The sequence below is a fragment of the Leopardus geoffroyi genome, chromosome A1 (genome assembly GCF_018350155.1).
Source record: "Leopardus geoffroyi isolate Oge1 chromosome A1, O.geoffroyi_Oge1_pat1.0, whole genome shotgun sequence".
Lineage (NCBI taxonomy): Eukaryota > Metazoa > Chordata > Mammalia > Carnivora > Felidae > Leopardus > Leopardus geoffroyi.
This window is the reverse complement of record NC_059326.1, coordinates 211421986-211449103: the sequence shown is the minus strand read 5'-3', so window position 1 is coordinate 211449103 and position 27118 is coordinate 211421986. Positions and strand designations below refer to the sequence as shown.

General features: G+C 41.7%; 1 protein-coding gene across 6 annotated transcripts in view; it reads right to left on the bottom strand.

The window, feature by feature from the left end:
• PRLR (prolactin receptor) overlaps nucleotides 1–27118 on the bottom strand; it is a 165280-nt gene that overhangs the window by 26038 nt on the left and 112124 nt on the right. For all 6 annotated transcript variants that reach the window (XM_045440461.1, XM_045440422.1, XM_045440412.1 and 3 more), the window contains one exon: nucleotides 16742–16803. The gene's annotated coding sequence lies outside the window, so the exon portion shown is untranslated. The remainder of the gene's footprint in view (nucleotides 1–16741; nucleotides 16804–27118) is intronic.

Sequence of the window (27118 nt, the reverse complement as noted above, 5' to 3'; positions counted from 1 at the left end):
ATCTGTATGCTGAAAACTATAGAAAGCTTATGAAGGAAATTGAAGAAGATATAAAGAAATGGAAAAACATTCCGTGCTCATGGATTGGAAGAATTAATATTGTCAAAATGTCAATACTACCCAAAGCTATCTACACATTCAATGCAATCCCAATCAAAATTGCACCAGCATTCTTCTCAAAACTAGAACAAGCAATCCTAAAATTCATATGGAACCAACAAAAAGCCCCGAATAGCCAAAGTAATTTTGAAGAAGAAGACCATAGCAGGAGGCATCACAATCCCAGACTTTAGCCTCTACTACAAAGCTTTAATCATCAAGACAGCATGGTATTGGCACAAAAACAGACACATAGACCAATGGAATAGAATAGAAACCCCAGAACTAGACCCACAAATGTATGGCCAACTCATCTTTGACAAAGCAGGAAAGAATATCCAATGGAAAAAAGACAGTCTCTTTAACAAATGGTGCTGGGAGAACTGGACAGCAACATGCAGAAGATTGAAACTAGACCACTTTCTCACACCATTCACAAAAATAAACTCAAAATGGATAAAGGACCTGAATGTGAGATAGGAAACCATCAAAACCCTAGAGGAGAAAGCAGGAAAAGACCTCTCTGACCTCAGCCGTAGCAATTTCTTACTTGACACATCCCTAAAGGCAAGGGAATTAAAAGCAAAAATGAACTACTGGGACCTTATGAAGATAAAAAGCTTCTGCACAGCAAAGGAAACAACCAACAAAACTAAAAGGCAACCAACGGAATGGGAAAAGATATTTGCAAATGACATATCGGACAAAGGGCTAGTATCCAAAATCTATAAAGAGCTCACCAAACTCCATACCTGAAAAACAAATAATCCAGTGAAGAAATGGGCAGAAAACATGAATAAACATTTCTCTAAAGAAGACATCTGGATGGCCAACAGGCACATGAAAAGATGCTTAACGTCACTCCTCATCAGGGAAATACAAATCAAAACCACACTCAGATATCACCTCACGCCAGTCAGAGTGGCCAAAATGAACAAATCAGGAGACTATAGATGCTGGAGAGGATGTGGAGAAACGGGAACCCTCTTGCACTGTTGGTGGGAATGCAAATTGGTGCAGCCACTCTGGAAAACAGTGTGGAGGTTCCTCAAAAAATTAAAAATAGATCTACCCTATGGCCCAGCAATAGCACTGCTAGGAGTTTACCCAAGGAATACAGGAGTACTGATGCATAGGGGCACTTGTACCCCAATGTTTATAGCAGCACTCTCAACAATAGCCGAATTATGGAAAGAGCTGAAATGTCCATCAACTGATGAATGGATAAAGAAATTGTGGTTTATATACACAATGGAGTACTACGTGGCAATGAGAAAGAATGAAATATGGCCCTTTGTAGCAACATGGATGGAACTGGAGAGTGTTATGCTAAGTGAAATAAGCCATACAGAGAAAGACAGATACCATATGGTTTCACTCTTATGTGGATCCTGAGAAACTTAACAGAAACCCATGGGGGAGGGGAAGGAAAAAAAAAAAAAGAGGTTAGAGTGGGAGAGAGCCAAAGCATAAGAGACTCTTAAAAACTGAGAACAAACTGAGGGTTGATGGGGGGTGGGAGGGAGGGGAGGGTGGGTGATGGGTATTGAGGAGGGCACCTTTTGGGATGAGCACTGGGTGTTGTATGGAAGCCAGTTTGACAATAAACTTCATATATTGAAAAAAAAAAGAATATGTGGTTTATATATACAATGGAATACTACTTGGCAATGAGAAAGAATAAATCCTGCCATTTGCAACAATGTGGATGGAACTGGAGGGTATTATGCTAAGTGAAATAAATCAGTCAGAGAAAGAATGGTATCATATGTTTTCATTCATATGTGGAACTTGAGAAACTTAACAGAAGACCATGGGGGAAGGGAAGGGGAAAAAATAGTTTCAAACAGAGGGAGACAAATCATAAGAGACTCTGAAATACAGAGAACAAACTGAGGGTTGATGGAGTGGGGCGGGGGAAAGGGAAAAATGGGTGATGGGCATTGAGGAGGGCACTTGTTGGGATGAGTACCAGGTGTTGTATGTATGCAATGAGTCATGAGAATCTATCCCTAAAATCAAGAGCACACTGTATACACTGTATGTTAGCCAACTTGTCAATAAATTATATTAAAAAAAACCCTCAAAAAATAAAAATAAAAGTTCAAGATTTGGAAATGAAGAGCAGGTTTGTGGGAAGTCAGCCACAGCTGTCCATGACCAGCTGCCTTGCTTCTGAATCCTCAAAGACCAGGCCCCACCCCATCTTCATGCTCTCCCACCTCTGATTATCTTATTCAAATATACTTTCCCACAATGCTATGTCCCACGGTGGTATGATCTCCACAAAATCTCCCTTCTTCCTCATTTTTGTTCTGCATCAACGCTGATGCTGTCCAGGCCATGTTTTCTGAAAGCTTCCCTTCATCACCCTCTTCCATTAAGCCAAGTCTCTTCTACACATGCCAACAGTTGGAAAAAAAAAAGTCTGGAAATTTAGGCCTCACAGCTTGCCTTTATAAGAAACAAGACCTACTCTCCCTGGATGGAAAATCAGGGCCACAGTCCCACAGTGTGGGCTGATTCCACTGTCCAGAGTGGAAAGGGTGAACCATAGGAGGGGAGGCCATGTGGCCCCTGAGAGTTAAAAATAACAGCTCTCAGTTCCCAATGCACCACTCCCCATTGTCTATCCACTGGTAGACCTACTGTGTACTCACCATCTGCATATTCTGCCCTACTTAGCCCCTGAACCAATCTTGAATGCCAGGGATTTCAGCTCTACTGCTCTGTGGGACTTGCTCCCCAAAACCTGGTGATCCCCTGAGTGCAGTACCCAACCTGGCCTGCCTCATCTGCCACTATTGTCCCAGTGTTCTATTCAGAATTTTGACTCACTTCCCCTGACTCTAGAAATGGATCATCATGCTAGGCAGTTGTTCTGAGGACCTACGTAGCTCTGGCAAGCTCAATTCTTGATGGATACAAGTAGGGCCCAATTCAAGATTTGGATTTCTTTAAAGACTGTCACACATAAGATTTGCCCAAATCATAAGTATTCTCTTCAATGAATTATTGCAAAGTGAATATGCCCATGTTATAACCAGGTTAACAAATAGACCACTAATAGCACCCCAGAAGGCCCCCTAGCGTCTCCTCCCAATCTCTACCCACTCAGAAGAAACCATTCCTCTGACTTCTAACACCACAGTTGACTTTTGCCTACTTTTGGACTTCATAGAATTGGAATCACACAACATGCATTTTCTGAGCTTATGTGTCTGGCTTCTTTAATTTCTTTAATTCCACAATGCTGAATGACTTAGCCTTTTACAAAATTTACAAAATTTTATAATTTTTGTCATTTTACAAAATTCATTTTCACTGCATCTCATTTATCTTCCCTAATGTCATATTGAATGAAAGACTATAAATAAATTTATTTATTCATTCTCCACTTGATGGATATTTGAGTTGTTCTAGGCTTTGGCAAACTGTGGATTTTGTTAAGACTGATCAAAATTCAGGGGCGCCTGGGTGGCGCAGTCGGTTAAGCGTCCGACTTCAGCCAGGTCACGATCTCGCGGTCCGTGAGTTCGAGCCCGGCGTCAGGCTCTGGGCTGATGGCTCAGAGCCTGGAGCCTGTTTCCGATTCTGTGTCTCCCTCTCTCTCTGCCCCTCCCCCGGTCATGCTCTGTCTCTCTCTGTCCCAAAAATAAATAAACGTTGAAAAAAAAAATTAAAAAAAAAGACTGATCAAAATTCACATGGCAAGGCAAATACCGTGTGATCTCTCTTATATATGGAATCTAAAAAAAAAAAAAAATCTGTCATCTATCTATATCTATAAAATTAAGCTCCTAGATGTAGAGAAGAGATTGGTGGTTGCCAGAGGTGGAGGGGTGGGGGTGGGAAAAATGGGTGAACTGGTTTTATTTATTTATTTTTTTTGGTTGGTTGGTTTAAACGCATTGAATAAAAGACATAAGAAATTAGAAAATAAAATTTGATGAAGCTCCTGATTTTAAATGGATATATTTACCTTATTTACCAAAAAGGGATGGAATAGAAAAAGCCCACAATTTTGCAGCATATAAATTGGATGTAACAATGAAAAAAATAGTAAATAGTAAATAGTAAATAGTAAATAGTAAATAAGAACAAATTACCTGATGAGTTTTGTTGGGTAAAATGTGTTTCAAGTAAGTTATTCTGAATATTTACATTCTTATATATTTACATTTTACACTAAGAAAAAATTAGAACAAAAACTATCATCCATTTGCTGTATTTTTCTGAGCTTACTAGATACCCAGTAAAGAGTATTTTCACAATTAAGAATGTTGTACAGATACGAATCAATTTCAAGTCTCAACACTTTTGAGTTTATTAACTCTAAGAAGAAACTTTGAACAAGAATACAGGAAATTAAAAAAAAAAAAAAAACAAGTCTCAGATGGTCAGGAAGCTCTGAGCACCTCAGATCCTCTTGTCTTCCCCCCCTCATTTTGAGTATGCCACCATAAATGGTTAGGACACTGCCTGCCACATCTCCTGACTTGAATGCAAATCAAATTTCAAATGTCTCTCTTGTCCTAAAAACGTAAAAAGATTTACTTCTTGGGAACAAATTTTACATGCATTGATCCATTGTTGTTAGCGTTAGGAAATGTATTAGGTGCCTCCTTTGGGGTCTGCCTGGTTGGGGTTCTCTGCCCGCCAGATCTCTTTACCTGCTGTTCCACCCAGGTTACATGGCCTGAGGTTAAAATAATAGGGAGAGAACCCCATAGGTATGCTTTGATTTCCAGGAGTCCCGCTCATCTTTCCAATACAGAATGCCAACATTTAGTTTGGAAACCAGAAGACATACTTTGTGTAGGGTGGGGAGAGCACCAGGAGGTGGAGATTAAGGCTCAAGATTAAGACCATTATGTAAACTTTGCCCAAAGTCAACGGTCAGTGACTGCCTGTAGAATGAATAAGTGAATCCAAGATATGGGATGACACTTTGCATACAAGAGAACGGGTCCTATGTTAGTGTTATCAAACACCAGATGTGAAGCCAGCTTAGTCTTCTGTCTTTGAGAGAGGAGGGAAGAAGCTTTAAGGAGAACGTGGCAGCGGCTCTTTGAGGCAGACCCGCAAAGCTGGAGAAGTAGTGCTCGGGAACCCCGGTCTGAGTGTGGGAAACGAAGGCATGCAAACGTGTGCCCGCATGCAAACGTGTGCCCACATGTTTATCTGTCCAGAGCCCAGACAACATATTTACACATTTGCCTGTGAACTTCCATAGCAGGGCCCTTGCTCACCTGACCATCCGTTATTATTATTTTTTATCACTGCAATTATCCAGTTCACATTTTATCACTTCTCAGTTTTCCATCTTATTCCCTATTGTGAGACATCCTTTGGTGGGAAACTTCTGGAACTTGCCACAAGAGAACTAGTTTTACATAAAACGACCATCCCATGAGAGCCCAGCAGTTTAGTCAGAACATCATGGCTGTGTGAAAGCTATTAGAAACAATACAGAGACTGATATAAAATGCCCACCTCTGATTACAGATGCCCTCCCTCCCTCGTCTCCCAGGACTCCCAGAGGTGCCACCCGGGGAGAAGTTGGTGAAGACTGTGCTCTGTGAAGACGCATCCAGCAGGAGGCGTGTGCCATGCTGTGAGAGGCAGATGATCCGCAGAGGCTGCGTTTGTCTAAGCTGGAGTGGACCCTGGATTGGTATCACATACAGGGGCTTCGGTAGAAAGCTCTTCTGGCTCCTGCCGCCTGTAAACTGCCACCTGTCCTGCATGTGCCTTTGCACTGGAGTCCCTTTAATAAAGCAGAGCGCTGGGGACACCTGGATGGCTCAGTCAGCTGAGCATCCGATTTCAGCCGATTTCAGGCCATGATCTCAGGGTTTGTGAGTTTGAGCCCCGCATTGGGATCTCTGCTGTCAGTGCGAGGAGCATGACTCAGATCCTCTGTCTCCTTCTCTCTCTCTGCCTCTCCCACACGCACTCTCTTTCTCAAAAATAAGTGAACATTAAAAAAAAAAAAAAATAAGCAGAGTGCTGAATGCATCCCCATGGCTGGAGGCATCGCTTACACCACTTCCACTCACTGGCTACAGCATCCCAGCAGCATCTCTGACTGGAGGGAGGCTTGTGTTTACGCAGCCTGCTTGGCTTGAAGGCAAGAATAACATGTGGGTGAGTTGCAATCCTCCCCAACAAGGGCATGCTTTGGACAGATGGTGGAAAACGTTGGCCTGATTTTCACGGTAATTAGTTTCTTTTGAGATCATCTATCAACTAATAACGTTTTAAAAAAACACCATAAATTGTGGATTGTGTTTTATATAGCTGCTACACAGAAATCAGTGGTTTTTCAATCCAGGATTTCCATTAGGACCACATAAGGAACTTGGTTTTAATTTTTAAGTTTATTTATTTTGAGAGAGAGAGCATGAGCAAGGGAGTGGCAGAGAAAGAAAGGGAAAGAGAAAATCCCAAGCAAGCTTCACTCTGTCAGTGCAGAGCCCGATGCAGGGCTCGAACCTACCAACTGGGAGATCATGACCTGAGCCGAAACCAAGAGTGGGACACTTAACCTCTGAGCCACCAGGTGCCCCTGGAACTTCTTAAAAGTTCTTGGGGGGATGGTTGCTTTGTACGTCCTGGCTCCTCCTGATCGGACCCCTCTCATTCCTAGAGAGAGGGAGAGCAGGAAAGCAAATACTCTTCTCCTTTTGCAGTCTTGATATTAGTCAGGTTAATCTCTGCACACCACCAAAGTCTTCGCACTCTCTCATTTGCTCATTGATCAGTAATTCTATTAGCTCCGTCTGTTTTTGTATCTGGCTCACTACCTCATTGAGCAAAATATGCTCAGCCTTCTCTGAGATGCAATATTAGATGTACTAACAACAACCTAAATCAACCCCTCTCCTCTCATCCCACCCTCCCCACCCCCCCGCCACCCCAGAACAATGTGAACAATGACCTCTCCATATTCCCAATATCCCCTTCTGTCCTGTAGGAAATCCTTTGGTGGAATGGGTGTTGCCACAGCCAGTTGAGAGAGAAGAGGAGCTTGAGTTACACCAGGGGAGAGGATAGCTTGAGTGGGTATGTAAAGTAATAAATAATCCTTTTTTTTTTTTTTTTAAGGCTCACGGGGATAGCTAGATCTGCTTGAGCATTCATTTATTCATTCATCAAACACTGATCTCCCTTACTTCTTTTGTACCATTGTTCAAATGTCACATTAGCAAGGCTTGCACTGACCACAATCTTTAAATTGCAATCCATCTCCAGCACTGCTCTGTATTCTTCATTCCCTGGTCCCGCTTAATTGTTTTCCATGGCACTTAACATCATATGACCTATGATATTTTTTCCTTAGCTATTTGTCAATAGTGTGTCTCCCTCCACTAATGTGTATACTCCATGAGAGAAGAGATTATGCAGGATGGTGCCTAGGACAGTGGCCTATATCCCAATGATCCGAGAATGTCCAGTTTTTTGGTATGTTTTGAAAAACATACTTGCAATGTCTTACTGAAATAATGTCTGCCCCTTTCAGACATTATTATTATGTCTCCCCTAAAAGCATAGCTTACTAGCAACCAGCTCACCCATGGCATCGGAATCATCCATTTCCCTTCTCTTCATTGTGTTTATGAGCAGGGATTTTGGAACCAGAATATCTGGGTTGGAATCCTGTTTCTGCCACTGACGAGATGTGTGTTCACAGGCAACTTACTTAACTTCTTTGTGCCTTAGTTTCCTCTTCTGTAAAATGGGAATAATACTAGGACCAACTTCATAAAGCTGTTATGAAGATCAGATGAGTCACTTTTGGCAATGAGCTTAAAACAGTGCCAGCCTATAATGAGGACTAGCTAATCCCTCTATTTCCCTGGGGCTGATGGCTTCTCCCTCCTAACTGTCTCTAACCCAAGAACTTTCCACCACAGAAGGAGGGAAGTACAGTGGTTTCGTCTCCATGAAAAGTGTTGCATTTAGAACTTCAATGGAGGTAGTGGGAGTATAAGCAGACTGGATTATACTCCTCAAATATTTTCTCTCTCACAGTCACAGGATTGCATATTGCCATCCGTTGTCATTGAACATAATCCTATATCCTGTGGGAGGAACACACATCCCATTTCAATGCCATGTGGAAAGCTTTGGTCAATGGAACGTGAATGGTTGTAATTGTTTTTGCTGTGTGAACAGAAGTCTTAAACAATTGCATGATTTGGCTTAGGCCTTCTTGTTCTTGTTCTCCACATGCCCTCAGGATGTCCCAGATAGTGGCTACTCCCTTAGTCTGGGTTCTAGAATGAGAAGACAGGTGGAACCTAGATAAGCCTAGCAGAGTACATCCCATCCTAGCACAGCCACTGCCAGCCCACAGAGGATCCTCTGTTTTTACATAAAGTGAGCAAAAAGCAAATGTTGTTGTAAGCCACTGAAATAGTACTGTATGTTATCACTACAAAACTGACTAACACAGGGCAGGAGAGTAGGAGGAGAATATGTTTTGCAAGACTGTTCAAACAAGATTATTTTTTCACAGAGGAACCTTTGTGTGTGTTATATACGTGTGTGTGAATGTGCTATTCACCCACACACAAAACAACTTTATTTTGCCATAAAAAAATCACTATTATATTGGTAACAACCTTGTCTATTATATATATATATGTGTGTGTGTGTATATATATATATATATATATATATATATATATACACATATATATAAAAATTTTTTTTGAGAGCAGTTGCAAGTGAGTGAGGGGCAGAGAGAGAGGGGTAGAATCCCATGCAGGCTCTGCACTGTCAGCGCAGAGGTCAGACTGGGGCTCAAGCTCACCCGAAGCAGGGCTCAAACTCATGAACGGTGAGGTCATTACCTGAGCCAAAGTCAGATGCTTAACTACTGAGCCACCCAGGTGCCCCTATTATATACATTTTAATTTCCAGAAACCTGGGCTTGGGAAGTAAGAACAGAAATTAAAGTTAAAATAAAAAATAAATTATTGCCCTAGTGGCATTGGCTTCCTGCCTCCCTGCTTATTTGTCTCAGGAGAAAATGGATAGCAGAAGTTCTAGAATTTTGGATATGAAAGGAAAAAGGGCTTGAAAAGATTCAGACCCAACCTCTCACTTTTCTATATGGGGCAACTGAGGCTTGGAAAGATGAAGTGCATTGGTCAAGTGCCTGATGGGAGAATCTTTAAAGCATTGACAGTAGGCTGTGTGCATACCTGAGAAAGTTAACATGCCTAAGAAGAAATTCTCAAGAATGTGTGAAACCATTTTTCCTCTTTATTTACTTTTCCCTACCATCTCAGAATCCTGGAAGACCATTCCCAGGAGTGATAAAAACTTCTGCTGTCCATCAGAAATTTGATTCTCCTTTTCTTTCTGGGCACCTAGTTAAAGATCACCTCATTGAAGCCCTTGTAATTAGGTGGGATCAGGTGACTGAGTTGTGGCGTCTGAAAGTGAGCAGAAGTGAGGTACTTCTAATCTGGTCCTGGTATTTAAAACTTTCCACACATTCTCACTTGCTCATTCATTCTCTCTCTTTCTCTCACCCATTACTGGCCAGAGGAAGATGAAATTAAGGACTTAAAGGTCCTAAGAGCCAAGCATAGCCAATAGATGGAAGGATCCTGCATCCCCTGCTGATGCCCAATGAACTGTGACTTGGGTGACAAGTAAACCCTTGGTTATTAAGCTTCCAAGATACAAAGAGGCTGGGCATTGTAGTGACTGAGATGGCAGCTACTGTATTTGACCAAGCAGCAGGCCTACAAATAAGTGGGAAATCTCTGACATCTGGCCTACGGCTGATCCATCATGAATACCATCATCAAAGTCTCAGAGTAACCTGTCTTGCTTCCTCTACATTTTTAGCTCCCTCACACCGTCACATTTGTATGTTCACAGGTGTTCAACGGCACTTGTTGGATGACTGACCGAATAGTTTATAAGGCCACATATAATACATTATTTAATTCACAGAGCCACTGAAAAAGCACTTGACCTTGAGCTCTGCAACATGTTCTTCCCATTAATCAACAAGCCCTTCCCATTACTGAGAGATATGAGACCCTACTGATTCTTCCAATGAAGCTGTTCATGTGTATTAATTTGAACTCAAAGACGGATGGGTAACAAAACTAACAAAGATGTGGTTGCTTTATAAGTGAGCTTTGAATACTGATGCGTTTCTGTATCCCAAAGTAAGACAGCTGCACTTAGAAAAATCTGCTGAAATATGCTTAACATCTCAAGAAGCAAGTGCCATTGTCAATTTTAAAAGGATCTCTTCATATATTTCTTAATAAGTTTACCATACCATTAGCATAACAAACAGTAGGTCTAGCTCTCAATTGGTTGCTAGGCTTCCTGTACCAATGTATTTGCTCACAGAAGTAGAGTGGGCCTGTGCAAATATCTGCATACCTGGCCACCATGACCTTGGCCTGGCAGAACCTGGTAAGTCAGTGCTGACTCACCACTTTACAATAGTAACATCACCTCACGGCACAACATATAATTGATGGTATGTCTTCCAGACAGCCCTCTCTGAGACCACCAAAGGAAAAAAAAAAGATTAAGAAGTCAATATTCAAAAGGTTAGTCAATTTCTCATTTTCTTTGTAACACTCTTCTTGGAAGATCATCCACAATGATTGTCATCCTTGGCCTGGCAGACATCCTATTGTTGCATTCCCATGCTTCTCAACTCACCATTAGAGACAGAAATTAATTTTAATATTACCACAAGAACAACATGATTTGAAAGGGAAGTTTGCTGCTTTGCTGACACTCAAAGTTATGTTAACTGCCAATTAATTTACAAGTCAAGATATAAATGGCTTGGGATGTTTTCCATGGGTTTGCCTAAGTAGAGGGGCTGATAAACACCTGGATTTCTGGAATGCATTTCTGAATGTCCTTGACTGCCTAAAAGACCCCATTATAATCCAGCCTTTTCTTTGAAGCTCTGTGAATGTCTGCTGGTGGGAATGCAAACTGGTGCAGCCACTCTGGAAAAGTCTGGAGGTTCCTCAAAAAATTAAAAATAGAACTACCCTGCAACCCAGCAATTGCACTACTAGGTATTTATCCAAGGGATACAGGTATGTTGTTTTGAAGGGACACAATAGCCAAAGTATGGAAAGAGCCCAAATGTCCATCTATGGAAGAATGGATAAAGAAAATGTGGTATATATATATACAATGGAGGATTACTCGGCAATCAAAAAAGAATGAAATATTGCCATTTGCAACTACGTGGATGGAACCGGAGGGTATTATGCTAAGTGAAACTAGTCCCAGAAAGACAAAAATCATATGACTTCACTCATATGAGGACTTTAAGAGACAAAACAGATGAACATAAGGGAAGGGAAACAAAAATAATATAAAAACAAGGAGGGGGCCAAAACAGAAGAGACTCATAAATATGGAGAACAAACTGAGGGTTATTGGCGGGGTTGTGGGAGGGGAGATCGGCTAAATGGGTAAGGGGCATTAAGGAGTCTACTCCTGAAATCATTGTTTCACTATATGCTAACTAATTTGGATGTAAATTTTAAAAAATAAAAAATAAAATTAAAAACAAACAACAAAAAAAGTTATTACTTTTATAATTGAGGGGGGAAAAGTCTCAATAAAAAATTTTTATACCACAAAAACAATCTCCTAATAAAAACCTGTCCTTTCATGGTGTAAATACATGGAAAAGGTCCCCACTTGGGGAATACAGAAATGGCTTATTTGCATTGTGGCAAAAGTTTCAGCAGCTGCTGACAGCCAATCTCCCTGTGTTAGTGTGTGTGGTTGAGCATGAGCCCCGTCTCCCACCAAACAGTAAAGAGTGATTGCAATAGTTTTTTTTTTCAACTTTTGAAAATGTTTATTTATTTATTTTTGAGAGAGAGAGAGACAGAGAGAGAGAGAGACAGAGAGAGAGAGAGACCCTGTACTGGTGCATGTGTGAGTGGGAGAGGGGCAGAGAGAGAGAGAGAGAGAGAGAATCTCAAGCAGGCTCCATGCTCAGCACAGAGCCCCATGAGGGGCTCTATCTCATGATCCTGGGACCATGACCTGAGCCAATATCAAGAGTCAGATGCTCAACTGATGGAGCCATCCAGGCACCTCACAATAGTTCCTGATGTCCCACAGCCTGTTCCTTTGTTTTTAAGAATTCTCTCCACTTCTCTGAATTCCATTACTGTGTCCACCCGAGGGTTATTTAAAATACCCAGGGATATTTTATTTGCCATTAAGCTTCTGACAAGTTGTTGAAAGGCAATTTCATGGGAAAACTCTTTCAGAGCCTTAGAGAAGGGTGGGGTCATCTTATTCAGGTGGTTTAAGAAGTTCAGTAGGGTTCTCTCAGAAGCTGGGCACTTGTTCTACCTTGGCCCCTCAGCTTCTGGTCATCCTTGGTATGTAAAGTAGGAGGATCTGGAAGTTCAAAGGGTGGTGGGGAGGTGGGGCAGCAGATAGGTGCAAGGGTTAAAGCCCCACCTCCTTGCCTGTTGTCAGAAAGTCAGAGCATCTCTGCCACCTCTTGAAACCACTACCAGTCCCCAAGTCCCCTTATCTCCCCTCACTTTGGTCCATCTCTTATACAAGCACATCCCATCTCTACTGGATTAAATCAACCCTTCTCAGTCATGTACAATATGTTCTTTCAAACCTGCTTCTTCATTCAAAACATGTGAGCTACTGATGCAGCAAGATAATTACTTGTCTCTCTTAGCGGCTTATATTCACTCTTTTTTCTTCTTTCCCCTTTACTCAGCTTCCCTCAGAAGAAGCCCTTTCTTAACAAAAACTCACTTGTCCAAAGATTTAATGGCCAAGGTCCTTGAATTAGGCTGGGATTGGGGGTGTAACAATAAATACTCGCAGGACAGACCCAGTAAGTGAGAATGGGGAGGAAGAAGGAAAACCAAAATTCAGCCCTTTTTAACGCATTTTCAGAAACAGGCAGGGTATACCTAGTGTAGTGGCTAGAACACTCACCCACCCATTTATCCATCCACCCATCCACTCATCAATCCATCTTTCAACAAATATTCACTGAGCATCTATGGTGCAACAGGCATGGGCAGGGCCCTGAGAAACATGGTGTTTTGCTCAAACAACCCCCTTAGTACTTAGTCTGGTAGTGGAGAGAAGCTAGTAAAACTTACATGTACTTGACACAAGTATTAAGGGAGTTCTTCAGGTGCCATGCAAGCCAACAGTGGGAAGATGTGACCTGGTGGAGGAAACAGGGGGCTTCTCTGGGGAGGTTGCTTCAGGGATGAGGGGTAGAAAGCCCCTCCTTCCTATCCACAGCTCTGGGTATAACTGCGCATGGCAGACACTGCTGGTTACATTTTCCCCTTTGCTTTTGTCTCTTGCTTCAAAAGGAGCCCACAGAATCCAGGGGCCATACAATGAAGGAAGCAGGACCCAAAGCTGTCAACATAGAGAGCTTTGTGATGGAGTAGATGTATATTTGGTTAGGTTTGGGCCTTTGGCAAAGGATATCCAGTTTTCCTTTGGTCCCCCTTCATTTCCCCTTTGGAATTTTGTTCCTTGTACTCTTTTCTATCCCTCCCTACACAACTGGTAATTTTAGGCTTCTTCTCCAGAACCTCCTTTCCAGAACTCCCCATTGCCAGTAACAACCTCAGGCTAGAGGAGTATGTGGCTATTGAGCATTTGAAATGTAGCCAGTGTGACTGAGGAACTGAGTTTTAAAAGTTATTTTCAGGGGCGTCTGGGTGGCGCAGTCGGTTAAGCGTCCGACTTCAGCCAGGTCACGATCTCGCGGTCCGTGAGTTCGAGCCCCGCATCAGGCTCTGGGCTGATGGCTCAGAGCCTGGAGCCTGTTTCCGATTCTGTGTCTCCCTCTCTCTCTGCCCCTCCCCCGTTCATGCTCTGTCTCTCTCTCTGTCCCAAAAATAAATAAACGTTGAAAAAAAAAAGTTATTTTCAAAGAATTTACATGTAAATTGCTGCATGTGGCTAATGGCTAGTGTACTGGACACAGTGGGGCTGGAGTTCAATACCTCCATCACTGCAATCAGGTCAGAGTTGTGCAGATGGGAGCTTGGGAAAAGGCTGGATGTGGGAGAGATGGAATGGGGAGAGCCCAGAGGATGCCAAGCTCTTGCAAAAGAACCTGGCATGCCAGTCAGAGTGACGTTCTGTTCCACCCTTGGGAGGAGGATGCTAGGGAGAGCTTGTTAGGGAGTGATCACATTGGGACAAGACTGAAGGGTTAATAATTAAGGTAAAGAGACCAAAAACCAGATTAAAGGCCACAAAATGGACTGTGGCACTTTTGGTGGAATCCTGGCCAGGAACTGCAATCTCTTTTTTAGAGAGATTTTTCTCCCTGGATTCCTTTAAGAACATTGCTTTCTGGATGTTCTTCTCACCCTGAAACTGAGCCGTATTTCTGCTTTTCTTGGACAACCGTGCAACTGTTCTTAGATTCTTGCCTGTGTTTTCACAGATACTCATGGGTAGCAGAGGTAGCCTTTCAAACCAAACACTCAGTGGGATAAATGATGGAGGATAAAGAGAGGTGGGTGTGGGGGACGGAGAACAGCCAGGGAAAAAAGAGGCATGCTTGGAGATGAGCAGGAAGACTGTATTCCAATACTTGTACTTCGGGATTTATTCTTGGGGCCTTGGTTCACCACGTGGTACCATGGGTAAATCTGTGGCCACAGCCTCACTTGCTCTACACTCTTTGAGGAATGGAAAAAGGGATTTCCCATCAAACCACTGCCAAGAATGGGTTTTTACTTGTTGAAAAATATCAAACTTTATGAAATCACTGGAGATCACTAAATCTTTAGTGCAATACTGTGGTCTATAAAATAAAAAATAGCAGCCAAATCCCCCTGGTGCTTTGCAACACAGTTAAGACTACACAGTGCTTTTTCTGGATCTCTTTGCCCTCATGAATGGAAGGACTACTCACATTATTCAGCGTTACCCTGTTCTCTTTTGCTTGTGTTTCACTCAAACAAATCCTATGAGGCATTTGGCATCAAGGGGCAGAAACCCAGAAAGTAGAAACACATAGAGGCTGGTTGTCTGGCTAGGTTGATTCACCAGCTGCAATGTCATCACATACTCCCAGGCAGGGTACATTATGGCATAGGGTCCTGTTGTGCCACAGCATTCATTCTGACAACTCATGGCGGTCCTTCTGCAAGTCTTTGCTAATTTTATTCCAGATACTATGAATTTCAGTCTATTTGTATGAAAAGCAGAAGTTCTTGCTGGGCTGAGGTAACTTACAGTGGTGGTTCTCCATGGGGCAGACTGTGCTTCCCCCTGCCCCTACCCAGGGGACATTTGGTAATGTCTAGAAGTGTTATTTTATTATCATCACTAGGGGGGACATTTTGTCCTCCCTGGAACCTTAGGGAATATCTGGGGACATTGTTGATTGTTACAAGCAGGGTGGGGTTGGTGTCCTAGTGGCATCTAGAGGTTAGGGATGCTGCTGAGATCTCAGGGATGAGCAGAACAGCCTCCATGACAAAGAATTATCTGCCCCAGAATTTTAACAGTGCTCAAGTTGAGAACTTCTGGCCCAAATGGAAAGCTCAGGCTTGGTTTTTGACAGTGAAGTGCCATATGACCTTCAAAGGGCTATCACTTTTTCAATGTTGGAAAACTAGTAAATATCCTGAGGTGGTCTCAGGAAATCCTAGGACAATTTTGGCCACAAGTTTCTTCTACCAATGGCCCAGTTTCACATCTTCAAGAGTCTTTAACTTCCTCTGAAAGACAAGAGTGCATTCTCAGGGTTACACAGTCACGTTGGTCTCAGTGGGTCTAGATCCCATTTTACTGTAGTAGATACAGAGGCAAGCCATATGGCTTGGTTTCTCCATATGTAAAATGGAGTCTTAATACTTCATATGATGGATTTGTCAGTTGGGCCTGGTATCCTAAGGAGATGGAATAAGGGCATGGTATTTGAATTGGGATGAAGAGGGAAAATGTGAGTTAAATACTTCTACCCAATTCCGATGCCAAAATGGCAATAGGATATTGTAGGTGGGGAGAGGCAACCAGTAGCTTGTGAGATCCAAGCCAGCAGATTGTGCCTGGGACTCAGGGGGCCATTGGGCCATGAAATGATTTCCCTTGCTAATGGTAGATGGAGAAGATCCAAGGCCTGGCACATATGAGTCTTTCCATGAAGTCTGTCATTGAGGTGGGAGGGAGGAGACATGCAGCAGTGACCGTACTAGGGGGCTAAGAGGGGCACAGAAAGCTATGGCAAGAATTTATGTAGAGCTGCTTGGGAAAACAAGAATAATATTTCTTTTTCCTGATTTTCAAAGTAACACAGTTATTGTTGAAAATCTCTCAAGTACAGAAAACAGAAGAAGAAAGTAAAAATCTCTAATAAAAGATATGAGAGTTTTGGTATATTCCTTTAGAAAAAGAGAAGGTTTCTCTGAGCAGGACAGGCTCAGAAGATTAAAGGGTCTTTGAGAACAGCAGCATGAGACCATGTAGATGATGACTGTTTTGGAATTATTTGCTCTGTGAGCCAAGATACATGAGTCCCTGCCCTGGTTGAAATGGACAGCAGGACCGATGGGTGATGTGACAGAAGGACACGTGATCAAGTTCCCCTTACCTTCAGGGTTCATGTAGAAACCTTCCTTAGTTTTCACCTCCATGAATAGAAGAGTTCTTTAGCTGAAAGAGAAAATGACTCATCTTAGTTTAAGGATGACAGAAGAGGAGACACCATTTCTGACTCAATCTATGGCCCCAGCTTGACCACCATCACTGCACTTCAGTGACAGGCAGACGACAGCCCTAGTTTTTTGCAATTAGTTTTTTGGCAACTTTATTATGAAGTAATTTGAAATGTACAGAAAAGTTGCAAAAATCATAAAAAAGTAAAAGCCCATAAACCTTTCACTCAGATACCCTAACAGTTAAATATTTTACCACATTTAACTTATTCTTTTGTCTCCGCATACACAAATTATTACTTTTTCTGAATCACTTGAGAATAAGTTGCAGTCATGAGGCACCTTTTTAAAAAGTTTTTAAAAGTTATTTGTTTCTTTTGAGAGAGAAAGAGAGAGAGAGCAGGGCAGAGAGAGAGAGAGAGAGAGAGAGAGAATCCCAAGCAGGCTCTGCACCATCAGTGCAGAGCCCAATGTGGGGCTCAAATTCGTGAAGTGTGAGATCATCACCTGAACTGAATGAAATCAAGAGTCAGATGCTTGACCAAGTGAGCCAGCCAGGCACCTCAGTCATGGTGCCGCTTAACCCCTAAATATGTCAGTGTGTTTTCCCAAGAATAAGGGTATTCTCTTACCTTAACAGTGTAATGATTAAAATCAGAAAATTAACACTGATACAGCACCACTATCTAATCTTTAGGTCTTACTCAAATTTTGACAGTTATCCTAATTGGGATAGGTTTTATGAAATTTGGTCCTAGAGACCTTGAGTAAAATTTATTCACAAGTCCCATCACAGCCGTGGCTGACTTTGGGCATTTGGCCACTCCAACATGAAGCTCAGGTTTGATTCTATCTCATGGAACACAGGAGCACTGGCTGAAGAATGCTTTTCAAAGTGTGACTAACTTTTGGTGAGGACAAAGTTGATCATTGGGCTGTCAGGTATGGGCTTGTCCCACTTAGACTATGCCCATCACGGATCATGGTTCCCACCTTGCTCCTTCCAATATATCTGGCCCTGGGTTTTATATAGGACATTTTAAACTCTGGAAACTGACTGGCCTCAGTCTGTGGGGCACAAGGTGACAACTGCTAGTTGTACCACTGTGAGAACAAAAACGATTTCAGGACTTGGATACAAAATTGGCCCATACGTGTCTGCACTTAACTTTTTAAAATTTGCTTTGGTGTATGGACAGCAATTCCTAATTTAGTGCCTGATCCTGTCTTGCACGTTCCTTGATAAAACAGTCTAGCTAGAGTAGCAGACCAAATAATGCCTTCAAATAATTTTTATTTCTTCAAAATTCAGAACCCTTAGGAATATCCTTCGAGGAATTAAGTGCTGAATACTTTCCATGCTGATCCAGCTGATGGAGGAGGACGTGACAAGCGGGCCACTGAGGATCTCTCTCACACACACCCCACTATCTCAACATTACTGATACTACCAAAATGAATGGAGAGCCCAGACATCTTTGCAATAGAAGGCTATGATGTGATGAAGGCCACCTGAACATCAAACAGCCAGCCCCAAGGCACTTGATAATGAGGTGTGGTGAATCCAGAGTCTGTAACACAAATGTCTGGGGCAGCTTTCTCAAAAACCACCAATTTCTCTCCATGTAGTACAGTGATGCTGAATTTTTCTTTTCCTTTTTTTTTTTAAGATTTTATTTTTAAGTAATCTTTATAACAAATGCGGGGTTTGAACTTACAACCTTGATATCAAGAGTTTCATGCTGTACCAACTGAGCCAGTCAGGCACCCCTGGTTTTCATTTATAAAACTCTGAACATTCTAGAATGCATTTAAAATTCTGAGAATAATTTCAGGACTTACTGCCCTCTTTTTGATAATGTCCTAGGTCTGTTCAGAAGGATCCAGACTCTTTTTACACTCTTGCAGGAAGCCCTAAGTGGTCAGCTGAGGCTAGGGAAGGTGCAGAGGGAGTGGAGCACAGGACAAAGGCTCCATTGGGGGTAGAAAATCTGGAATGCCAAGCAGTACCAGTGATAGTTCTGAGGCAAGAGGCCATAAAGGAGATCACTGTCTTCCCACTCATTTTGCAGCTCAACAAACATTAATTGAACAACAGACCTTGGGCTCACTTCATTCATTCATCTGTTTACTCATTCAGCATTTATTAAGTACCTGGCACATCATTTAGCTTTGGCCATTCTCTGCCCCAACTTCTGCATATACTCAGTCTTGCTCTGTGCCCTATGGGGGGTGACTTGCGTGGCTCTCTTGCCCTTTAGCTTCAGGTTGGGCTCCATCCATGGCAGCAGAGGGTGGGGGAAGAGCACATCAGGGAAATATTTCCCCCCTTCCCCGCCTTCTTCGTAGCTTAGTTCTGGTAGTGGTTGTGTCTCTACCACCACACTCCAGTTGGGCAGCCCTTTTTCCATGGCTCCAGCTTCCACAAGTCCCAACAAAATCCCTCCCTCCCCATTCACCTTTATGGAGAAAGGGTGGTGACAAATTCCCTTGTTAGTTCTCTCAACCCTGCCCACAGGTATGTCAATGGTCTCTTTATTATATTTTCTTAAAAAATCCTAGCTTGAGTAGAACATCTTCTTCTTGTCTGACCCTGACCAATACAGCCCTTTAATATACGCTAAATTGTTTTCTGATTTCTCTGGACAGGCTGGAAAGATGGAAAGTTTTGTGCATAGTTTCTAACACTATGCTACACCACTGCAAGGTGGGGATGCATAACTTAACAGAAGCTCCTGGGGAAAATAATCTCAGAAATGGAGTCCTTTATACACTCTAGTATTCTGTGTTAGTCAAAAGCCAACCTAATCTCTGGCCACATAAATTAGAAGTACAGTGTCCAGGACAAGGGAGGTGATATTGAGCCTTCATTCTGCCTTCATTAGCTCCTACCCAGAGATCTAGGCACAGTTCTAGGCTTCCCACTTTAAATGAAGACATATTAATTGTTTCAAGGTCTGCCATATACAGCAGAGATCAAAGAGGCCATAAGTTCTCTATTGCAACTAGTCTGTTTTTTAATTTTTTTTTTAACATTTATTTATTTTTGAGACAGAGAGAGACAGAGCATGAACGGGGGAGGGGCAGAGAGAGAGGGAGACACAGAATCGGAAGCAGGCCCCAGGCTCTGAGCCATCAGCCCAGAGCCCGACGCGGGGCTCGAACTCACGAACTGTGAGATCATGACCTGAGCTGAAGTCGGACGCTCAACCGACTGAGCCACCCAGGCACCCCGCAACTAGTCTGTTATTGTGCAAAAGCAGCCACAGACAACAGATAAACCAATAGGCTTGGCTGTGTTCCAACAAACTTTATTTACAAAAACAAACAAGTAGCTGGATTTGCCTGTAGGCCTTACTTAGCTAACCTCTGATGTATAAAGGAAAAAAAAAAATTTTCTGGGTGTGTCCAGAAGGCAGAAGTTGGATCAATGTATAGAAATTCCAGAAAGGCAGGTTTTTTTTTTTTAAGATTTAAAAAATTTTTAAAATGTTTATTTATTTTTGAGAGAGACAGAATGCAAGTGGGGGCGGGGCAGCTGAGAGGTAGATACAGAATCTGAAGCAGGCTCCAGGCTCCAAGAGGTCAGCACAAAGCGCAACGTGGGACTCAAAAATCACAAACGGCGAGATTATTACCTGAGCCAAAGTCAGAATGCTTAACCGACTGAGCCACCCAGGTGCCCCAGAGAAAGGCAGATTTGTGGTAAATTTCCAGGAAAATCTTTCCAATGGTGACTACCATTTCCAAGTAGAGTGATATGTTTCATGAGGCAGTGGGTTGCTCGTTGTAAGGTTTTAAACAAAAGGTTAAGTGTTAGAGAATAATTTTCTGCAAAGCACAAAAAGTCAGTCAGATGATGTGGGAGGCAACAGTCTCTCATTTTTATTTACGTAGCATAGTACAGCACACATGGGGGTCCTCTAGATTTTATGTTCCAAGAGGAAAGAGACTATGTCATATCCATCCTTGCGTCTTGCCCACTCCTGAAATCCTAGTATAATGTTTTAAACATAGTAGGTGTGACTGATACATGTTTTGTCAATATGGCTCTATCAGTAAAATCTTGCTGACAGATTAATGAAACTAATTTGTCTTCTGTACAGCCATAACTACTAGTCATTAAATTAGTTCAATTATCTCTAATAAGCTTCAACATTTGAGGATTTTCACTGAAAAGAATAGATGTAACAGTCAACATTTATCTAGTTCTGAAAATATGGCAGCTACTGTGCTAAGAATTTTAAAACTTTTTTTAAATATTTATTTTTTGAGAGAGAGAGAGAGAAAGAGAGAGAGAGAGAGAGAGAGTGGAGGAGGGGCAGAGAGAGAGAGGGAGATACAGAATCCGAAGCAGGCTCCAGGCTCCGAGCTGTCAGCACAGAGCCTAATGCAGGGCTTGAACCCCCAAGCTGTGAGATCATGACCTGAGCCGAAGTCAGACACTTAACTGACTGAGCCACCCAGGCGCCCCTGTGCTAAGAATTTTAATAGGCATTCTCCCTCTCTCTCTCTTTTTAATTTTTGAGTAAACTCCATACTGTTTTCCAGAGTGGCTGCACCAGTTTACATTCCCATCGACAGTGCAAAAGTGTTCCCCTTTCTCTGCATTCTTGCCAACATCTATTGTTTCCTGAGTTGTTCATTTTAGCCATTCTAACAGGTGTGAGGTGGTATCTCATTGCGGTTTTGATTTGTATTGCTCTGATAATGAGTGATGTTGAGCATCTTTTCATCTGTCTGTTAACTATCTGGATGTCTTCTTTGGAAAAGTGTTTATTCATATCTTCTGCCCATTGCTTCACCGGATTATTTTTTGGGGGGATGTTGAGTTTTTGACAAGTTCTTTACAGATTTTGGATACTGACCTTTTATCCAATAGGTCATTTACAAATATCTTCTACCTTATGACCCAGAATTGCACTACAAAGGATATAAAAACGCTGATTTGAAGGGACACATGCACCCCAATGTTTATAGCAGCATTATAAAAAATAGCTAAATTATGAAAAGAGCCCAAATGTCCACTGACTGATGACTGGGTAAAGAAGATTATATATATATATAATGAAATATTATTCAGCGATCAAAAAAATGAAATCTTGCCATTTGCAACAATGTGGATGGAACTAGAGTGTATTATGCTAAGTGAAATAAGTCAGTTAGAGAAAGATAAATATCATATTTCCCTCATATGTGTAATTTAAGATACACAACAGATTGGGGTGCCTGGGTGGCTTGGTCGGTTAAGTGTCTGACTCTTGGTTTCTGCTCAGGTCATGATCTCGTGGCTCTGCCCTGGCAGGGTTGAGCCTGCTTGGGATTCTCTTTCTCTCCCTCTCTCTGCCCCTCCCCCACTCATACTATCTCTGTCTCTCTCAAAATAAATAAATAAATTAAACAACAACAACAACAACAACAACAACAGATGAACATAGGGGAAGGGAAGGAAAAATGAGATACAAACAGAGAGGCAGGCAAACCATAATAGATTCTTAAGTACAGAGAACAAACTGAGGGTTGCTGGAGGGGAGGTGGGTAGGGGCTGGGCTAAACGGGTGATGGGCATTGATGAGGACACTTGTTGGGATGAGCACTGGGTGTTATATGGAAGTGATGAATCACTAAATTCTGGGTTCTATTCCTGAAACCAATACTACACAGTATGTTAACTAACTTGAATTTAAATAAATAAATTAAAAAAGTAATAGGCATTCTCTTATTTAATTCTCTCCCAAAACCTATGAGGTAGGTAACATTACCATCCCCATTTTATTGATGAAGAAATTGAAATTCAGAGAAGCCTCATAGCTGGAAAGTGGCATCACCAAACTTGAACAGGAATTTCTTTGATGCCCAAGGCTGTGATCCAACCAAAACTTCACTCTGCTTTTCATTCATTCACTCATTCATTCATCCATTTATTATTCAACAAACATTGATTGGTTGCCTGCTATTTGTCAAGCACAGTGTTTTGGGTTTTGAAGATAGAGCTGTGAATATAAACAGATCAAGTCCATGCTCTGAAGCAACTGACATTCTGGCTGGGATTTAGCAGGAGTAGATAGACTATTAAATAAGAAGATATTAAGTGGTAATGTATCAGAAGGCACAGAAGTTAAAAAGATAATAAATAAGTCTCATCCGCACCAGAACTTCAGGGATAATGCCAATTGGTGACTTTACCAAAGCTCTTTCTTGTTTACTGCCATTACCCCAAGTTTAGACTTTAGTCTTGATGAATTGTCAGATACACTCAGATTAAGAAGGAAGCTTCAAGAATTCTGGCAACTGAGGGGCGCCTGGGTGGCTCAGTTGGTTGAGTGTCCAACTTCGGCTCAGGTCATGATCTCACAGCTCCTGAGTTTGAGTCCTGCGTTGGGCTCTGTGCTGACAGCTCGGAGCCTGGAGCCTGCTTTGGAAACTGTGTCTCCCTCTCTCTCTGCCCCTAACCCACTTGAATTCTGTCTCTCTCAAAAAGAAATAAACATGAAAAAAATTTTAAAGAATTCTGGCAACTGATACAGATCATGTATGGCAGTGTGTATACATGTGTGTGATAGGTGTATGAAGCCTTCAAAGGGAAAATAACCCAATAAAGCACACAAGAATCATTCTTCAAGGGCAAGTCAAATCTGAGCACTGTTAAAATGGGAGACCAGAGGCAACATATGGAAAGGAATGGAAAGAGCTAGTTCAGTTAACCCAAAAGTAAAGAAGAAAAATAATCCAGTTAAAAAATGGGCAATAGACATTTTCCTAAAGAAGACATACAGATGGACAACAGACACACAAAAAGGTGCTCAATACCATGCATTATTGGGGAAATACAAAACTATAATGAGATATCAACTCACACCTGTCAGAATGGCTAAAATCAACAACAGAAGAAACAACAGAGGTTGGCGAGGATGCAGAGAAAGGGGAACCCTCTTGCACTGTTGGTGGGAATGCAAACGGGTGCAGCCACTGTGGAACACAGTATGGAGGTTCCTCAAAAAGTTAAAAATAGAACTACCCTATAATCCAGCGATTGCCCTACTAGGGATTTTCTCAAAGAATACAAAAATACCAATTTGAAGGGATACATGTACCCAAAGTTTATAGCAGCATTATCAACATTGGCCAAATCATGGAAGGAGCCCAAATGTCCATCAACGGATGAATGGCTAAAGAAGATTACAAGGGAATATTAGTCAGCCATAAAAAGAATAAAATCTTGCCTTGTGCAACGTGGTTGGAGCTAGAGAGTGTTATGCTAAGTGAAAGAAGTCAGTCAGAGAAAGACACATATCATATGATTTAAAAAAAACAAAAGTACTTAAGCAGCAAAACAAACCACAAAGGGGGAGAAAAAAGAGAGGAAGACCAAGAAACAGACTATTAACTATAGAGAACAAACTGAGGGTTGCTGGAGGGGAGGTGGATGGGGGGATTTGCTAAATAGGTGATGGGTATAAGGAGGGTACTTGTGATGAGTGCTGGGTGTTGTATGTAAGTTGTACGTATGAATCATTCAATTCTGCACCTGAAACTAATATTACACTGTATGTTAACTGACTAGAATTTATATACAAACATGGAAAAAAATAAGGAATAAAGATACCTCTGTTTCTCTTTTCTGAAACACAGAAATATGAAGAGCTTATATCCACCTGTCAGCCCCAAGTATTAAAAATCAATATTTATAACCAATGCTTCAATAGAGAGAGTGTCTGACCTGTATATAAGGCAGAGGCAGACACACTAATTTGGGTCAAGGGAGATGGCCTTGTTTAGGGGGAACAGAGCTGCCAGAATGCCTGGAGTACAGGGAACCAAGGGAAATTCCAAAACCATGATGGAGATGGAGATTGAAGGAGAGGGAGTAAGAACGCTAAGGGTCAAATAAGGTAAAGCCAAATACCTTGTCAGGTCCAACAGGCAAGTCCTGACTGGGAATGAGGGACAGAGCCCAAAGGTCAGGGGCTAAGTACACACAAGTTCAGAGAAAGAAAGTGTGTCTTTTTGGATGTCAACAGCCAGGGGCACGTGTGGATGGCCTAGTTAAAGGTACAAGGTAGGAATCAACAGGGAGTAGTAATACAAAGTATTATTCTGGCAGTTGCAGAATTCCTTTGGTTCATAGATTGCAAGGTGATTTTCAGATTAGTGAGTGTCGATGGCATCAGCATGGTCTTTTTAGAAAAATGGTTAGAAACAGAGAACACAAATAATTAGTGAGCATTTACTGATTGCCAGACGCTGCTTTTCAGGACTTGCATGCGTGGTCCCATTTAATCTTCACAGGTCCGTGTTAAGCACAAAGCTCCTTAACAGAGACCTAATTAAAAAATGATTGAAAATAGGGTAGGTCTATTTTTAATTTTTTGAGGAACCTCCACACTGTTTTCCAGAGTGGCTGCACCAATTTGCATTCCCACCAACAGTGCAAGAGGGTTCCTGTTTCTCCACATCCTCTCCAGCATCTGTAGTCTCCTGATTTGTTCATTTTGGCCACTCTGACTGGCATGAGGTGATATCTGAGTGTGGTTTTGATTTGTATTTCCCTGATGAGGAGCGATGTTGAGCATCTTTTCATGTGCCTGTTGGCCATCTGGATGTCTTCTTTAGAGAAGTGTCTATTCATGTTTTCTGCCCATTTCTTCACTGGATAAAGAAATTGTGGTTTATATACACAATGGAGTACTACATGGCAATGAGAAAGAATGAAATATGGCCCTTTGTAGCAACATGGATGGAACTGGAGAGTGTTATGCTAAGTGAAATAAGCCATACAGAGAAAGACAGATACCATATGGTTTCACTCTTATGTGGATCCTGAGAAACTTAACAGAAGGGGAGGGTAGGGGAAGGAAAAAAAAAAGAGGTTAGAGTGGAAGAGAGCCAAAGCATAAGAGACTCTTAAAAACTGAGAACAAACTGAGGGTTGATGGGGGGTGGGAGGGAGGGGAGGGTGGGTGATGGGTATTGAGGAGGGCACCTTTTGGGATGAGCACTGGGTGTTGTATGGAAACCAATTTGACAATAAACGTCATATATTGAAAAAAAAATTTAAAAAAATGATTGAAAATAGAAGTGACATTTGGAGGAAAACTATAAAATGTCATCATCGTGAATAAGTACTGTCATTCCTTCCTAAAATATATTCCTAAATATATTTATATTCCTAAAATATATTTACTCATATATTTCTTCAGCCATTAGTCACTGAGCACCTAACATGTGTGGGGGTACTATTTAGGGTCTCTGTGTGGATGATTCTTATGGATTTCATTGTTCAACAGAGAGGCCATAGAAGAAGCAAAGAATTGTGAGTTGGAAAATCCGGCTTTCATTGCTAGCTCTGCCTCTAGTGGTGTGGTCCTTGGACATGTCACTTTTCCCCTCTGTTTAATGTTCTAGTGTAAAACAAGAAGCCAGGACTACATGATGGTTGAGGTCTTTTAGAATTTAACATTAAAGTATTTCATAGCTTTTATAGTATGTTGCAATCTATAATGAATATCCACGTATATCCTATCATTATACCCCCATCTCCATCCAGTAAATAGTAATATTTACTTCAAAGCTTTAGAGGTGGAAATTTGTCAGGGCTTGAACCAAGTTTCTCTTGTCTTTCCCCTGGAACCCTTTGCCTTCTCTCTATGAGTTCATGCTTCATTTCCAGAAGAATTATAAGGGGATCAGAGGAAAAGAAAGAGATGCAGAAGACAAGGAGAAGTTGGAAGTAAAAAGGAAGATGTGTCAATTCTCAGGGGCTTTGTGTGTTGTCTCGGAAATCATTTAGGGTTGCTATGATCACTGAGAAAATATATCCAAAGGCACAAGGAGAGAAATCTTCTAGTTGGAGGAAATTACATGGAAACAGATTTGAGTTCAATAAAAGCCCACTTGCCCATTACTGGGAGAACAATAAATGAGTCATGTTAGAAGGAAGAAGGCCTGGGCTTGAAAGGAAAAATAATTGTTTAATGATTATTGTGTCCCAAGCTTGAAGTGAGATATCTGGTAGGAGACAAACTCTTTAAGCAGAGACTACATGAAACCATAGAGGGGTTACTGACGAGGAGCAGGACAGAAAGAACAGTTAAGAGGGCTTATTTCAACTCTGAAATGCTATGATTCTTAGGCTCTAGGCTTGCGATTTAAGCTATAGTCTATAAATCCCTAAATCCAGAATTTAGATACTCCTGAAATCATCTGCTAGGAAAACTCAAGGCCCTTTTGTAGCTACTGATATTCAGGCCAAATTCCTCAAATTCATTTCTTTCCAAGAAGTTCCTTGTATGGATCCTTGGCAGAATATCCAC